Here is a 15,086-nt window from a genome sequence, read left to right on the forward strand (position 1 = left end):
CCTTTTCTTCGAAGTTGGCTTAGGAGTTGGTTCAGGAAGTGTTCAATTATTTTCATTGGTCAACATATTATTCAATAGAATTTCAGCTTGATCAACTGTTCTTTCCCTGAAAACACAACCAACACAACTATCCAGGTAATCTCTGGGAGCATCGGTTAGTCCATTATAAAAGATATCAAGTATTTCATTTTTCTTAAGAGGATGATCAGGCAAAGCATTAAGTAATTGGAGAAGCCTCCCCCAAGCTTGTGGGAGACTCTCTTCTTCAATTTGCACAAAATTATATATTTCCCTTAAGGCAGCTTGTTTCTTATGAGCGGGGAAATATTTAGCAGAGAAGTAGTAAATCATATCCTAGGGACTACGCACACAACCAGGATCAAGAGAATTAAACCATATCTTAGCATCACCCTTTAATGAGAACGGAAATAATTTAAGGATATAATAGTAGCAATTTTTCTCATCATTAGTGAACAGGGTAGCTATATCATTTAATTTAGTAAGATGTGCCACAACAGTTTCAGATTCATAGCCACAGAAAGGATCAGATTCAACCAAAGTAATTAACTCAGGATCACCAGAGAAATCATAATCCTTATTAGTAATAAATATAGGTGAAGTAGCATAAGCAGGATCATATTTCATTCTAGCATTCAGAGTTTTTTTAGCTTAGCTAATAATTTCTTAAGATCACTTCTATCATTGCAAGCAAGAAAGTCTCTAGCAGTTTCTTCATCCATAACATAACCCTCCGGAACAACAGGCAATTCATATCTAGGGGAGAATCTTCATCATCACTTTCATCAATATTATCAGTTTCAATAATTTCATTCTCTCTAGCCCTAGCAAGTTGTTCATCAAGAAATTCACCAAGTGGCACAGTAGTATCAAGCATAGAAGTAGTTTCATCATAAGTATCATGCATAACAGAAGTGGCATCATCAATAACATGCGACATATCGGAATGAATAGCAGAAGCAGGTTTAGGTGTCGCGAGCTTACTCAAAACAGAAGGTGAATCAAGTGCAGAGCTAGATGGCAGTTCCTTACCTCCCCTCATAGTTGATGGAAAAATATTGGTTCTTTGATCTTTCAAGTTCTTCATAATGATAAGCAGATATAAATCCCAAGTGACTCAAAGAATAGAGCTATGCTCCCCGGCAATGGCGCTAGAAAATGTTCTTCATAACCCACAAGTATAGGGGATCGCAACAGTTTTCAAGGGTAGAGTATTCAACCCAAATTTATTGATTCGACACAAGGGGAGCCAAAGAATATTCTCAAGTATTACCAGCTGAGTTGTCAGTTCGACCACACCTAGATAACTTAATATCTGCAGCAAAGTGTTTAGTAGCAAAGTAATATGATAATATTGGTAACAGTGGCAAAAGGTAATGGTAGCAAAAGTAATATTTTTGGTTTTTGTAGTGATTGTAAGAGTAGCAACAGAAAAGTAAATAAGCGAAGAACAATATAGGAAAAGCTCGTAGGCATTGGATCGGTGATGGAGAATTATGCCGGATGCGATCGATCATGTAACAGTCATAACCTAGGGTGACACAGAAATAGCTCTAGTTCATCAATGTAATGTAGGCATGTATTCCGAATATAGTCGTACGTGCTTATGGAAAAGAACTTGCATGACATCTTTTGTCCTACCCTCCCATGGCAGCAGGGTCCTATTGGAAACTAAGGGATATTAAGGCCTTCTTTTAATAGAGTACTGGACCAAAGCATTAACACATAGTGAATACATGAACTCCTCAAACTACGGCCATCACCGGTAAGTATCCCGATTATTGTCACTTCGGGGTTAACGGATTATAACACATAATAGGTGACTATAGACTTGCAAGATAGGATCAAGAACTCTCATATATTGATGAAAACATAATAGGTTCAGATTTTAAATCATGGCACTCGGGCCCTAGTGACAAGCATTAAGCATAGCAAAGTCATAGCAACATCAATCTCAGAACATAGTGGATACTAGGGATCAAACCCTAACAAAACTAACTCGATTACATGATAAATCTCATCCAACCCATCACTGTCAAGCAAGCCTACGACGGAATTACTCATGCACGACGGTGAGCATCATGAAATTGGTGATGGAGGAAGGTTGATGATGACGATGGCGACGGATTCCCCTCTCCGGAGCCCCGAATAGACTCCTGATCAGCCCTCCCGAGAGAGTTTAGGGCTTGGCGGCGGCTCCGTATCGTAAAACGCGATGAATCCTTCTCTCTGGTTTTTTTCTCCCCAAAAGTGAATATATGGAGTCAAGGTTGAGGTCGATGGAGCGTCAGGGGGCCCATGAGGCAGGGGGCGCGCCCCCACCCTCGTGGATAGGGTGTGGGCCCCCTGACATGGATCTTTCTTCCAGTATTTTTTATATATTCCAAAATAATTCTCCATTGATTTTCAGGTCATTCCGAGAACTTTTATTTCTGCACAAAAATAACACCATGGCAATTCTGCTGAAAACAGTGTCAGTCCGGGTTAGTTCCATTCAAATCATGCAAGTTAGAGTCCAAAACAAGGGCAAAAGTGTTTGGAAAAGTAGATACGTCGGAGATGTATCAATGCATGCTGGATAGCGGTCGATGTGAGGAGTAATAGTAGTAGATGTAGGCAGGAATTGGTCAACTAATCTTGGACGTGATGCCTATATATTGATTATTGCCTTGGATATCGTCATAACTATTCGATTTTATATCAATTGCCCAACAGTAATTTGTTTACCCATCGTGTGCTATTTCTTTAGAGAAGCCATTAGTGAAATCTATGGCCCCTGGATCTATTCTTTATCATATTTGCTTTGTGATCTATTTTCATTCGCTTTTATTTTTAGATCTATTATTCCCAAAACCCAAAAATACTTTGTTGCAATTTTTATTTGCATCTTTTATTTCGCGTTTTATCGAGATCTATTTATCCAAACTATCACAATTTTTATCTCGTCAACTTGACAACTTCTGGCGCCGTTACCCGAAGAGGGATTAACAACCCCTCATACGCGTCGGGTTGCAAGTATTTGTTATTTGTTTGCAGGTACCGTTTACATAGTGTTGCTTGGTTCTCCTACTGGATTGATACCTTAGTTTCATAACTAAGAGAAATACCTATCGTAACTATACTGCATCATCCCTTCCTCTTTGGGGAAATACCGACGCAGTTTCAAGCGACATCAAAAGGATTTTCTGCTGTCGTTGCCAGGGAGGATCAAGTCAAGATAGTCTCCTGACAACTCACCAATTTCTGGCACCGTTGTCGGGGAGGATCAAGTCAAGATAGTCTCTCGACAACTCGCTAATTTCTGGCGTCGTTACCGAGGAGACATCATCAACATCTATCAGGTTCCTAATCACAAATCTCATCTCCTTGCAATTTACATTAGTTTTCATTTGCCTCTCATTTTCATTTCCTCCACTTCACAAAAATTTGTCGTTTTATCCGCTCTCTTTTTCGTTCGCCGTTTTCTCGTCAGACCTATTTTTGTTTGCAATCTTGCTTGCGTAGTCACGATGTCTCAAGAAAATACTAAGCTGTGTGATTTTTCCAATACCAATAATAATGATTTTATTAGCACTCCGATTGCGCCTCCCGCCACCAGTGCGGAGTCTTGTGATATTAATGCCGCTTTGTTGAATCTTGTTATGAAAGAGCAACTTTTCGGTATTCCTAATGAGGATGTCGTGTCCCATATAAACACATTCGTAGAATTGTGTGATATGCAAAAAAATATGTGGAAAATGATATTGTGAAGTTGAAATTATTTCCATTCTCTTAGTGGGATCGTTCAAAAAATTGGTTTTCTTTCCTTGCATCATAATAGTATCGATTCTTGGGATAAGTGCAAAGATGCTTTTGTTACTAAGTATTTTCCGCCCACGAAAATTATTTCCCTTAGGACTCAAATCATGAATTTTAAGCAACATGAGCATGAACATGTTGCGCAATCTTGGGAAAGAATGAAATTAATGCTAAAAAATTGTCCTGCTCATGATTTAAATCTTTGGATGATTATACAAAAAAATATGCGAAATTGAGTTTTGTTTCTAGGAATCTTCTGGATTCTACCGTGGGTGGTACTTCTATGGAATTACTTTGGGTGAAGCTACTAAATTGCTAGATAATATTATGGCAAATTATTCACAATGGCATACCAAAAGAGCACATACTAGTAAAAAAGTTAATTCGGTTGAAGAAATTTCTACTTTGAGTGCAAAGGTTGATGCTCTTATGAAATTGGTTTCTAATAAAAGTGCTCCTATTGATCTTAATGGTGTGGCTTTGTCTACTTTGATTGAGCAAAATAGTGATCCCATGTATGTGAATTTTGTTTCGCGAAACAATTTTAATAATAATGCTTATAGAGGTAATTTTAATCCTAGGCCTTTCCTAGGAAATTCCTCTAATAGTTATGGTAATTCTTCTTACAATAATAATAGGAACACCTCTGATCTTGAGAATAATATTAAAGAATTTATCAATGCTCAAAAAGTTTTCAATTTTAGGATAGAAGAAGAGTTGAATAAGATTGATGATATCTCTAGAAGCATTGATAGAATTTCTCATGATGTAGAAAATCTCAAGTTGATTTTTTACCCAAGGTTCATGAATCAATTAAAGCTTTATATGTTTCTATGGATTAAAGAAAGGAAAAAACATTATGCTTAGAGCTAAAAGAGAATTTTTAGAAAGAGTGTTTTCTAGTGATTGCTTGCATAAAAAAGATGAAGATCTTAAAATGATTGGTGTTTCTTCCATTGATTCCTTGTTTAGTAAAATCAAAATTGATGATAAAGGGACTGAATAAGAGTCAACTTTAGCTAGAAGGCGTCCCAATAATTCGGAGGGTGAAAATCTTGATGAGAAAATTGATAAAAGTGGGTTTGGAGAGGTCAAAACTTTAACTAGTGATGTGCCCACTCTTTTGGATTACAAAGACTTCAATTATGATAATTGTTCTTTGATTGATTGTATTTCTTTGTTGCAGTCCATGATTAATTCACCCCATGTTTATCAACAAAATAAAGCTTTTACTAAACATATCTTAAATGCCATGATGAAAGCTTTAGAAGAAAAGTTGGAATTAGAGATTTCAATTCGTAGAAAAATACATGATGAATGAGAACCTACTATCAAAGTCAATATTAAAAATTATGAATGTTTTGCTTTATGTGATTTGGGTGCTAGTGTTTCCACAATTCCGAAATCTTTATGTGATGTGCTTGGTCTTACTGATATTGAAGAATGTTCTCTTAATTTGCACTTGGCTGATTCTACTATTAAAAAGCCTATGGGAAGAATTGATACTTCTCCATCATATCTATAATTTTTTATTGTTTCGTGCCATGTTTTACAACTTTCATATACTTTTGGCAATAGTTTATATCATCTTTAGGGACTAACATATTGATCCAATGCCCAATGCCAGTTCCTGTTTGTTGCATGCTTTTTGTTTCGCAGAAAATCCATATCAAACGGAGTCCAAACGCGATAAAAATTTACGGAGATTTTTTTGGAATATATGTGATTTTTTGGGAAGCGAAATCAACATGAGACGCTGCCCGAGGGGCCCACAAGCCCTTGAGGCGCGACCCCCTACCCAGGGCGCGGCCAGGGAGCTTGTGGCCACCTCAAAGGTCGATTGGAGGTGCCCTTTGGATGCAAGGAAGCTTATATCCAGATAAAACTCATGTTAAAATTTCAGCCCAATCGGAGTTAGGGATCTCTGGGAATTTAAGAAATGGTGAAAGGCCAGAAACTGGGAGCATAGAAACAGAATGAAACAAAGACAGAGAGAGATCCAATCTCGGAGGGGCTCTCGCCCCTCCGCCGCCATGGAGGCCATGGACCAGAGGGGAAACCCTCCTCCCATCTAGGGGGGGGGTTAAGGAAGAATAAGAAGAAGGAGGGGGGTTGTGATAGCATGGCTTAATAGGGATGATAGACTACTCATATTAATAAGGAATTCCTTCTTTTCCGGAAGCCCATTCGGACAAAACTCCAAAGTTAAGCGTGCTTAGCTTGGAGTAATTTCAGGATGGGTGACCGACCGGGAAGTTGCTCCCGGGTGCGCACGAGTGAGGACAAAGTGCACATAAAAGACTAGTATTGATCTATGGGGCCAGTCTAGATCCCGCCAGGAGTAACGACCACCGGCGGGTGTGTCCGGGGCATTACACGTGCGGACCCTATGGGTTCAAGAACTATGTAGACATGACCGAGACTCACTTCCGGTCAATAACCGATAGCGGAACCTGGATGCTCATATTGGTTCCTACATATTCTACGAAGATCTTTATCGGTCAAACCGCATAACAACATACGTTGTTCCCTTTGTCATCGGTACGTTACTTGCCCGAGATTTGATCGTCGGTATCTCAATACCTAGTTCAATCTCGTTACCGGCAAGTCTCCTTACTCGTTCCGTAATGTATCATCCCGCAACTAACTCATTAGTCACATTGCTTGCAAGGCTTATAATGATGTGCATTACCGAGACGGCCCAGAGATACTTCTCCGATAATCGGAGTGACAAATCCTAATCTCAATCTATGCCAACTCAACAAACACCATCGAAGACACGTGTAGAGCATCTTTATAATCACCCAGTTACGTTGTGACGTTTGATAGCACACTAAGTGTTCCTCCGGTATTCGGGAGTTGCATAATCTCATAGTAATAGGAACATGTATAAGTTATGAAGAAAGCAATAGCAATAAACTAAACGATCATAGTGCTAAGCTAACGGATGGGTGAAGTCAATCACATCATTCTCTAATGATGTGGTCCCGTTATCAAATGACAACTCTTGTCCATGGCTAGGAAACTTAACCATCTTTGATTAACGAGCTAGTCAAGTAGAGGCATACTAGTGACACTCTGTTTGTCTATGTATTCACACATGTACTAAGTTTCCGGTTAATACAATTCTATCATGAATAATAAACATTTTTCATGATATAAGGAAATATAAATAACAACTTTATTATTGACTCTAGGGCATATTTCCTTCAGCATGGTGTACCAAGTGGCACCCGAATGGTGGGCTTGGGAACCGTGCTCACATCATTTGGGGCCATGATGGAAACCTCGGCCAGACTCCTTTGCGGATGGAACCCGAATAGGCGATAAACTTGGACTAGAGTCTTGCGTGGTTAGTAAGGTCATGGCCGACACCCTCGCCAGGCTTCCGCTTGAAGGTTGCTGAGATACATGACGTGTACATGGCAGTAAGTGGCGAGAGCGTGTGTGAAGAAGTACACCCCTGCAGGGTTAACATGATCTATTCAAATAGTCGCGTCCGCGGTAATGGACTACTGTCTTGCTTATGCAGTTCATAGACAAGTGAAAGTGGATACTCTAAAATGCGCAAGATAAGAGTGAGTGCTATGGATGGCCTTCTCGTAGGGAGACGGGAGCGGATCCATATTGATGTATTGATATGGTGAATATGTGGACTTGTGTGCGCCACGTCAAAGAGTTACCAACAGTCGTAGTATAGGATAGCCACTGAGTTAGAGCTAGCTTGTTGCATTTAAACTCCACCACCTCTTTGTTGATCCTGATGCATATGTAGCTAGTTCTGATGTAAGTCTTGTTGGGTACATTTGTACTCACATTTGCTTATTTATGTTTTTGAAGAGAGACTTAAGTCTCACTAGTAGTTCTGCATGGACTTTGATGTTTAGCTTGTTACCTCAGCTACGATCTTGTACCCTTGGGAGGGTCTTGTAGATAGTCAGGCTTCTCAGCCTTTTTCATTTGTAGTTGTTTGTACTCAGACATGTTATGCTTCCATTGTTGTATGCTCTGTATTGTTGGGTCATGTGACCCATGATTGCAATTCTTACTATGTATGACTCTTCGGAGCCTTCTGAATAATTACTTTGAGTTGTAGAGTTTTGTTGTGATGCCATATTGTATTTGCACATATCGAGCATATTGTGTGTATGATTTTGAAATGCTTGGTATGTGTGGGATTCGACAATCTAGTTGTTTATTCTTGGCAGACTCTCTTATGGGGAAAAGTCTCCTAGTGCTTCCATTGAGCCATGGTAGCTTGCTACTGCTCCGGAACACATGGGATGATCGGCATGTGTCCTTCTTTGCTCCTGTGTCCGTCCCTTCAGGGAAATGTCATGTGTTGTTCATTTAAGTCCTTGTAGCTTGCTACGACTTGGGTTCATACGTTGATGACCGACACGTGCATTGCTGGGTCATGTATGCCTGTCCCTGTAAGTTAGTGCCACCTTGGGTTTATGACTAGTCATGTCGGCCTGGGTTCTCTGTCATATGGATGCTAGCGACACTATCATATACGTGAGCCAAAAGGCGCAAACGGTCCCGGGCCAGGTAAGGTGGCACCCGTGAGGATACCGGGCGTGAGGCCGCAAAGTGATATGATGTGTTACATGCTAGATCACTGTGACTTAGGATCAGGGCCCCGATAGCTTTGGTATCAGAGCGTGACTGCATGTAGGATTACCAAGCCAAACTGGTCGAAGTCGAGTCTAGAAATGCTTTAGTTATATAAGGGAATTGATTGTGGAAAGGAATGTAAGGCTCTTTTTACTCCTTTACCTTATGCCCTTCTGATCTGAGTCAATCTCTTCTTTTCTACGGGGACTAAGAACTAGGCTTCTTGTCTTTCTATCAGGATCACGTGTTACTAATCCATAGACTTATATGATTGATGGTTTCAAGCCTCATTTTAGTACCTACTACTTCCGTGTGTTCATAGCTGGCCTCAGAACCTTGATATTGCGATGTTAAGTGGTTATGCCACCATTTTACAGGATGCCTCAAATATTTTTGAGCATTTACAATCGTTATGCTGTCCGAGTCATCCCAGGTTTCTAAACAATCTGATGCATTTGCAAATCTTTCCTCCCTATTCTTGATGTTCCTTTTGGGCCAGATTACCCACACTACTATAGCACTGAGTTGATGTACTGATACATCTCCAATGTATCTATAATTTTTTATTGTTCCATGTTGTTATATTATCAATCTTGGATGTTTTATAATCATTTTATATCATTTTTTGGTACTAACCTATTGACATAGTGCCAAGTGCTAGTTGCTGTTTTCCGATGTTTTTTACATCATAGAAAATCAATACCAAACGGAGTCCAAATGCCACGAAACATTATGGAGATTTTTTATGGACCAGAAAACACCTAATAGGCCAAGGTTGTGCCTGGTGGGTGCTCCGAGGAGAGAACAACCCACCAGGGCGCGCCAGGAGGCTCAGGCACGCCCTGGTGGGTTGTGCCCACCTCGGGTGCCCCCGGGACCGCCTCTTTGCTCTATAAATACCCCAATATTCCAGAAACCCTAGGGGAGTTGACAAAAATCAATTTCAGTTGCCGCAGAGTCCAAAACCACCTGATCCAATCTAGACACCATCTCAGATGGGGTTCACCACCTCCATTGGTGCCTCTCCGATGATGCGTGAGTAGTTCTTTGTAGACCTTCGGGTCCGTAGTTAGTAGCTAGATGGCTTCCTCTCTCTCGTTTGATTGTCAATACAATGGTCTATTGGAGATCCATATGATGTAACTCTTTTTGCGGTGTGTTTGTTGGGATCGATGAACTTTGAGTTCATGATCAGATCTATATTTTCATATCCATGAAAGTATTTGAGTTTCTTTGATCTCTTTTATGCATGATTGCTTATAGCCTCGTATTTCTTCTCCGATATTTGGGTTTTGTTTGGCCAACTTGATCAATTTATCTTGCAATGGGAAGAGATGCTTTGTAGTGGGTTCGATCTTACGTAGCTTGATTCCAGTGACAGAAGGGGAACCGACACGTATGTATCGTTGCTACTAAGGATAAAACGACGGGGTCTATCTCTACATAGATAGATCTTGTCTACATCATGTCATCGTTCTTATTGCATTACTTTGTTTCCCCATGAACTGAATACACTAGATGCATGCTGGATAGCGGGTCGATGTGTGGAGTAATAGTAGTAGATGCAGGCAGGAGTCGGTCTACTAATCTTGGACGTGATGCCTATGTAATGATCATTGCCTGGATATCGCCATGAGTATTTGAAGTTCTATCAATTGCCCAACAGGAATTTGTTCACCCACCGTTTGCTATTTTTCTCGAGAGAAGCCACTAGTGAAACCTACGGCCCCCGGGTCTCTTTCTCATATTATTTGCCTTTGCAATCTATTTGCCTTTGCTTTTATTTTAAGATCTATTAAACCAAAAATCCAAAAATACCTTGCTGCAATTTATTTTATTTGGTGTTTGATCTATCAATATTTACAGCTCTCTCACGTCTGTTTACCTATCTTGAGGCACCGCTACCCGAAAGGGATTGACAACCCCTTTTACACGCCGGGTTGCGAGTATTTGTTATTTGTGTGCAGGTGATGTTTATGTTGTGTTGCTTGGTCCTCCTACTGGTTTGATAACCTTGGTTTCATATCTAAGGGAAATACCTACCGCCGCTGTGCTGCATCATCCCTTCCTCTTTGGGGAAATACCGACGTAGCTTCAAGCGACATCAAAAGGAATTTCTGGAGCCGTTGCCGGGGAGGATCTTCAACATATACCAGGTTCCTAATCACAAATCTCATCTCCTTGCAATTTACATTATTTGCCATTTGCCTCTCTTTTTCCTCTCCCCCACTTCACAAAAATTTGTCATTTTATTCCCCCTCTTTTTTGTCCACTTTAGCTCTTTTCTTTTGTCGCCATGGCCGACCCCAAAAAGGCTAAGGGTTTTCTCACGAGTGTCAATGCTTTGGATAGCCCCTCTGTCCTCTCTAAGCTCATAAACAACGATGATATGGAAAGGCTTACCGGGATTGTTAGGGAAAAATTTAACAATCTTGATGAAGATGATCCCGGAATTTTTCGTTATTTGCTTGATGAATCTTTGAAAGATGCTTGGGATAGGCTATTGAGAATCCGAGCTAGCTATGTGCCCCAATATCAGATAGAGATATACTTGAAAGGTTTTTATGTTGGTTTACCTTCTTCCTTTAAGCAAGTTTTGGATTCTATTTTTGAAAACGATTTTCTTGGAGGGGATGCCATTGATACTTATGGAAGGATGAAAACCATATTTGGGCACCCCAAGGAAAAGAATGATGAACCCACTACACTCTTGTGTTTTTTTTATCAAAATGAAATAATCAAAGAGATGAAGGCTAGTTTAGATACGAATTTTCGCAACATACTTAATCTTACCTCCACAATTAATGGTCACATGCTTTCACAAAATAGAAAAATAAATGCCATTGATAAGAAGTTTTCTCTTTGCTTTGAAAATGGGGGAGATGACAAAACTTAGATCCTTGCTTTATGCCTAGCTAAGGGTGTAAAACTATAGCGCTTGTTGGGAGGCAACCCAATGAATACAATTTATTTTTGCTTTTTTGCTTCCTGTTTTTGAGTGTTAGAACAATTATGCTCCTATTATGATTGTGTTTTTTATGTTTTAGTTAGTGTTTGTGCCAAGTAAAGCCTTTAGGATCTTCTTGGTGATAGTTGTTTGATCTTGCTGAAAAAATAGAAATGTTTGCACTCGCGAAAATAATTTTCATTTTTAACCAGAGGGTGATAAAATACCCATTCCTTTTGCAGTAGATCAATATACAAATTGCTCAGGCCATCCTAATTTTTCAAAATTTCTAGAGTTACAAAAGTATTCAAAACACCCAGATTACTACAGACTGTTATGTTTTTGACAGATTCTGTTTTCTTTGCGTTGTGTGCTTGTTTTGATGGCTCTATGGTTTTTTTGATGAGTTTTTGCCATATAAAAGTTGGAATACAGTAGATATAATGCAAGAACAAAATATGAATTGGTTTGATACATCACTTATAGTAGTGATTTATTTTCTTATACTAACGGATCTCACGAAGGTTTTGTTGAGTTTTGTGTGATTGAAGTTTTCAAGTTTTGGGTTATCTTACGATGGATGAAGGAATAAGGAGTAAGAAGAGCCTAAGCTTGGGGATGCCCCTGCATCCCCCGCTATTATCCAAAAGAGAGCAAGCAACTAAGCTTGGGGATGCCCCCGAGTGGCATCCCCTCTTTCTTCTAACGACCATCGGTATTTTACTCGAAGCTAAATTTTTATTCGTCACATACTATGTGTTTTGCTTGGAGCGTCTTGTATGATATGAGTCTTTGGTTGTTTTATTTTGTGTTTTAAGTCTTGATTCCTTGCTGGACACACCTATTTGAGATAGCCAAAATTATGTCATGACTTGTTAGAATTTCTCTCTATGCTTCACTTAAATTTTTATGAGCTATGGACTTGCTCTAGTGCTTCACTTATATCTTTTTGAGCATGGTGTGCGTTAGTATTCTTGAAGAAATGCTCTCTTGCTTCACATAGATTTATTTGATAGTTAGTAAAATTTTCAAGAAATTCTCTCTTGCTTCACTTCAATTATTTTGAGAGAAAGAAATATTATGCTCATGATCTTCACTTATATTTGTTTGAGCTTATCAAAAGCAACATATGAAAATTAGTCCCAAAGTGATAGATATCCAATAAGGATATAATAAAAACTTTCATGAAGATCATTGGACAAAATAAACTTGATTCTTAGTAATAGTTTTGAGATATGATGATGTGATGTGTGAGTTATGTTGATGAGTAATTATGCTTCAGTAAGAATATTGGTGTTAAGGTTTGTGATTCCCTATGCAAGCACGAAAGTCAATAATTATGCAATGAAATTATATCCTACTTGTGGTGCATTATTTGGTGTTAGTTATGATTAATGCTCATTTATAGGATTATTCGTTTCTTGGTTGGTCACTTCTCAATCTTTTGCTAGCCTTCATTTTGCACTAAGTATGATCACTACTTGTGCATCCAAAAACCTTTAAACCAGTTTTGCCACATGAGTCCACTATATCTACCTATATGTAGTATTATTTTTCCGTTCTAAGCAAATTTGTATGTGCCATCTCTAATTTTCAAAATAAACTTCTCTTTTGTGTGTTCATTTCGCTCGCGGGGCGGTGAGGGGTGGCTAATATTTTCCATGCTAGATGTGTTATTCTCACGATGAGTGTTTATTCACTTGTCATTGCACGAGAGTAAGGCAAAGGTATTACGGATGCCTAGTCCCGAAATGAAAAATGAATTTACTTTATGTTGTCAAATAATAAATTCCTTGGAAAGTGTTGGTATGGAAGGCACCCGTGGACCCGGTTAGCCATGGAAAGTGAAAGTATTGTGGAAAGGAATAAACTTTATTTTCTGTTTGGGAACCGCCTATGATATATCTAGCATGTAAAGTGTTGGGAAATCTAAGTCGTTTTTGTTGGTGGGAAGGATACACCTCCCAAAATGTTTTTATCTCTAAGTTTTTCACTTTGAGCTCTAGCACCTCTACAAATCCCTACTTCCCTCTGCGAAGGGCCTTTCTTTTACTTTATGCAATTTTTATTTTGAACTTGAGTCTCCATCTTCTCTTATAAAGCACCAACTAGGAGGCACTATGATCGTACTTGAGCATTGGGTGTAGTTAATATGCGAGTGTGTTTCATGAATGGATCAATGATTGAGCATGATGGGCTAGGGGTAGCTTATTTTAGCATTGATATTTCAAAAGACATGGTTGCTTGTTAATATGCTTGAGTATTTAAGTTATCATGTCAAAACTAGACTATTGCTTTGAACAATATAAAAGTCCAAATGTCCATGCTATGAAGAAAAGAATATGATATGACATGATAGGCAGCATTCCACATCAAAAATTCTGTTTTTATCACTTACCTACTCGAGGACGAGTAGGAGTTAAGCTTGGGGATGCTGATATGTCTCCAACGTATCTATACTTTTTTATTGTTCCATGCTGTTATATTATCAATCTTGGATGTTTTATAATCATTTTATAGTCATTTTATATCATTTTTTGGTACTAACCAATTGACATAGTGCCAAGTGGCAGTTGCTGTTTTTTGCATGTTTTTTACATCGTAGAAAATCAGTACTAAACGGAGTCCAAATGCCATGAAACATTACGGAGATTTTTTTTGCACCAGAAGACACCTAATGGTCCAAGGCTGTGCCTGGGGGTGCTCCGAGGAGAGCACAACCCACCAGGGCGCGCCTGGGGGCCCAAGCGCGCCCTGGTGGGTTGTGCCCACCTCGGGTACCCTCCGGGCCGCCTCTTTGCTCTATATATACCCCAATATTCCAGAAACCCTAGGGGAGTCGACGAAAATCAATTCCAGCCGCCGCAGAGTCCGGAACCACCAGATCCAATCTAGACACCATCTCGGATGGGATTCACCACCTCCATTGGTGCCTCTCCGATAATGCGTGAGTAGTTCTTTGTAGACCTTCGGGTCCGTAGTTAGTAGCTAGATGGCTTCCTCTCTCTCGTTTGATTCTCAATTGTAACATCCCAAATTTTCAATTTGGAATGTTATACATTAGATCATCACTGCACATCATATTTTATTTGCTTTTGGTTTGATCCTAGAAATTTTACGCAACTCAAGGACCTTTGGAGAGAGTTGGGGATTTCGTTATTTTCATATTTGAGTTTTCTCAAATTTTGAAAATAGGATCATTTGATTTTATTTATTTTATCTTCAATTATTTCTATTATAAAAATATGAGAGAGGGAATAAAATGACTTTCCCAAAATAAAGAAATATTGAGGATTTAATAATAAAATCAAATAAGATTTTATTTCGGAGTTTTCTTGCTATTTTATTTTGAATTTAGAAAAAAATGCGCGTTTTTCAAAATTGCATTTAGGCCCCAAATAAATGTTCATCTAGACCGACTTGCTTTTAGAAGTCAGGGAAAAATTTATTTCGGGATTTTTGGAGTCCGTTTAGTATTTATTTTATTTGTTTTTCCGTGCGTAATTATTTATATATATAAAAAAACGCGAAACCGACTTTGGGCCGTGTTCGGCCAGGACTCTATCCGGCCGGCCTTTATAGTGCGCCGCCCCGAGCCCGTTAGCCCATAAGCCGCACCGCACCGCGCCTAACCCTAACCCTAGCCGATCCGCCGCCGCCGCGTGCCGCCGCCGCCGCTTCCGCGTGCCGCCGCCGCCGACCCCGC

The sequence above is a fragment of the Triticum dicoccoides genome, chromosome 1A, assembly GCF_002162155.2.
Source record: "Triticum dicoccoides isolate Atlit2015 ecotype Zavitan chromosome 1A, WEW_v2.0, whole genome shotgun sequence".
In the NCBI taxonomy this organism is placed as follows: Eukaryota; Viridiplantae; Streptophyta; class Magnoliopsida; order Poales; family Poaceae; genus Triticum; species Triticum dicoccoides.